Consider the following 3,769-nt stretch of genomic DNA (forward strand, 5'->3'; position numbering starts at 1 on the left):
TTCTTGAGAGGTAGGGTTTGAGGTTGCAAGGTCTCTCCTCTCCTGTAGTTGCTTCCATTAAGCACTCTTGCAAGCACTCTTGCCTGGGTAGCAGTGAAACACATCACTGAAATAAGTATTGGTACAAGAAACAGGGTATTCAGAGTAATGAGAGTTAACAGTAAGTAATGAATTTATTATGCATCATAAGACTGACATGACAATGTAATCAACAGTACATACATTGTGTGTTTTAAGGTTAGCAATGTAAAGTGAAGCATCTACACTGTATTATTAAAGGTGCATTCACAATAGGGAATTATACATTCATATATATGTGTGTTCTAATGTTTCATGTTAACATGCAGAAATGTATTACTCAAGCACCTTTATATTCATGTACTTTGACTGTAGTATTATGGTGAAATTGCACATAATCATTTCTCATTTATAATAATCAGGGGCACTGGAATTATGCAGCAAAAGAGGGCCAAATTATGCTGCAGGATTGAGTAAATTATGCAGCAAGCATAGGCAAATTATGCAGCAAAATGCAGCACATATTGTAATAGTATGTCCCCTGTATTTCATCATTTTTAAACTTGGCAACACTGTCTGAGCATTGGCTGGACCTCAGTGGTCCCATTTTAACACCCATATATAGCAGTAAGCAACAGAAAGGCAATCAGTCCAGCTTTGAAAAGGGACTTGCACTGCGTGGTAACACGTGTTCTACGTTTATAGTAACTTTTGAACTATTTGAGCTAGAAACAAAATGTTTTTTGGAAGGTGATGGATTAAGTGGTGAATCAGAAGACATGTAAAATACCTTACAATACATTAGATTCCAAAAGGTACCAAAAAGTACAGTCAAATTATTACTTCAGTTGCAGGAAATGTATGACACAAAACAATACTAAATAAAAAGGTGGAAAAGTGACACTGGTTCCCTAAGGTGCATGCCATTCTGTACAACTGCAGTAATGCAGATTCCATACTTCACTCCAAGAGGCAGTCCTTAGATGAAGAGCTGCAGCTTTAAGCAAACCCTCAAAAATCTGTTTCAGTTTAACCTATTAATAAAATCATTAATTAATATCTTTCTTTCAAGACCGGCATTACATACACACCACACCTTCTAAGACAAATGAATCTGTATATTTTTAACACTTAAAAATGTTTCCAGGGGAGTTTGTACAATGATACTTGCTCTTGTTCTTAACAGGCCATAAAATTTGTAGAAACTTAAATTTCGGTACATAATCTTGTTATCCAGAATAGTTGTTTACAAAACCTGTGCAGTCTCTGAAATACTGTGCATGCCGCTGCATACCTCAAAAAATGTGTTCAATATGGCTTGTAGTTATTCTGATGACCGCCACGCCTTGGCGCCTTTCCATAGCTTGCACTGCCCTGTCTGTAGCCATATCCTGGTCCATATCCATAATACCCATCTCCAGTATAGTCATTTCCTCCATATCCACCATAACCTTGCTGCCAATAGCCACCATATCCTTGACTCCCATACCCTTGGTTCCAATAGTTGTTGTAACCTTGATTTCGATTTTGGCTCTGTGCTCCACCTCGGCCTCTTCCTCCAAAACCGCCACCACTCCCACAACCACTTCTGCCATCACCAAACTGTTGCTGCTGGTAAACCTCTTTCAGCTGCGCTACCTTAATTTCACACTTTTGTTGGTCTTTCGGATCCTTTGAAGTTTAATTGCCTCAATCTCTCCAAAGTCACCAAAATAGTCCCTTATCTTTTCTTCTGTTGCTTCAGGGTTGAGGCCACTAACAAAGGTTTTCTTCACTGGATCTTTTTTTATTGCCATTGCTTTTTTTGGATCGATTACTCCCCCACCTAACCTGTGTTCCTTCTGTTCCAAGACCTTGTCTACACTTGCAGCTTCTTTGAATAAAATAAAGCCAAATCCTCTTGATCTTCCTGCGTTAGGGTCCATCTTGATTGTGAAATCCACTACTTTGCTGAATTTTGTGAATTAATCCTTTAGGTCTTTCTTACTTGTGTCCCAACTCAGCCCACTAACAAACATTTTCCCTGCGTCCTCATCACTCTTGCTGGTGCTGGCGACGCCAGTCTCTTCGGGGATCTGATCGACCTCCATGCCGTCCACGGCTGCTCTATAGCCTCGGCTTCCGCTGCCTCGTGTCCATTCTCGGTCGTCTCAGTAGGTTTCGGCTCCGAGTCAGACATGGTGCTTGGGAAGCGGACGAATAGCCAATGAGACGAAACGAACGCTGAACTTCCTTCAAGATGGACTCTCCCAACAATGCCAACTCGAGTCCGCCGTTATAAGAGAACCTCAGCCGCAGACACTCGGATGGATTAAGTGGCAAATGCAGCATACTGAGGCGAAAATCACTATGACCACACAATCACATAATTCCAGCGGTCCTGATAATAATGTTGCAATTATAACTGAAGATGCAAGTATAATCATGTATTTCAAATGTACATTGAAATGGCAAATTAAGCTAGCAGAGCCAAAGGCCTGAAATGTCAGTTTTATGTATTTAAAGTTAAACGTGGAGTTGTGCTCATGTTGCAATATTCTTTATTTGCAGGTGTGTCCATCTGAATCTACAGGTAATGAAAGGCATATTATGTATCTGAGATAGTGGGGTACAGAAGGATGCTTTGGCAAGGACAAAGGAGCGCTAACCAACTGAGAAGAAAAGACTCCTGTTTGTGTACCAGAATCCACAAGACACTCAAGGTCATCCTGATATTAGAATCCTGGGATGAGAACTTGACACGAGATGCCAATTTCAACTGTGGAAGAAAGATCGAAAACTAGTAGCGCTGATGAGGTAGATGTTTCAAAGTTTCTGTAGGTTTAATTGGTTTTCACCCAGTTAGACAAAAGTAGATACTTTTTAGCCTTTAAGGAGGGAAGACCCCCTGGAGGCTTGAAGGGTACAGACCTCTCTACTGTTTTTCCCTTTGTTTATCTTTATGCTACGCAACACCTCTCTATCAGAACTTCTACTGAGGTTTCTGCTATATTGATCCTTTCCTATATTTCCATTATCTCCTGTATTCCCTGAGAAATAATTAGGAGTTCCTTATATCTTAGTTTAAGGTACTTAGATTAATTTAGTTTCTCCAGTTATTAGCCAAGAAGACCACAACTTATAAAGAGACCATCAGATTTTGTTCCTCATCTTTTGTATTGCGCAACTGAAATTCTTGTATGCCTTATGCTTGTACGATTTAATTTCATTTGACGCTTTACTTCAACTTTAGTGCTTTTGTACTTATATAGCATGTTTTTGAGACACATTTGAACTTTACTCTCCATCTCTGGGATTTAATGTGTGACAAAAAAAGTTACACTGTTATTTGTTCTAAAACATTGATTTTAACTTCCTTTACCCCGTGAGTATCCTGAAAAGGTCTGCTAGAAGAAAAGAAACAAGAATATGGGCCTGAGCGTCATCTCTCGCAAGGCACCTAAATTCATTTCCCAATGCAAGAGGCTTAAATTGGGGAAATGTATTTGCAAAATGGGTTATAGAAAACTGTATAATACAAATTATTTGTAATTTGGGGCATGTTTCATTGCACAGTGTTATTCATTGAGAAAAGTGTTGTTTATGGAGATTAGAGAATAGAATACCCATGTAAGATCAAGCGTGTGAAAAAATACCCTTAGGCAAAGGCAAAGGGGGAAGATAAATGATAAAACTTTGAAAACGATGCAAATGCAATTACTGTTAACTATGTGAGACTATGCTTTGCAAACCCTACTAGAAATATATTATT

The 3,769-nt window shown here is 39.1% G+C and overlaps 1 pseudogene; it reads right to left on the bottom strand.

Moving 5' to 3' along the window:
* Positions 1-912: 912 nt before the first annotated feature.
* On the bottom strand, positions 913-2,197 carry LOC138302110 (heterogeneous nuclear ribonucleoprotein A/B pseudogene; annotated as a pseudogene).
* Positions 2,198-3,769: the final 1,572 nt, after the last annotated feature.

The sequence above is a fragment of the Pleurodeles waltl genome, chromosome 6 (genome assembly GCF_031143425.1).
Source record: "Pleurodeles waltl isolate 20211129_DDA chromosome 6, aPleWal1.hap1.20221129, whole genome shotgun sequence".
NCBI classification, from domain to species: Eukaryota; Metazoa; Chordata; class Amphibia; order Caudata; family Salamandridae; genus Pleurodeles; species Pleurodeles waltl.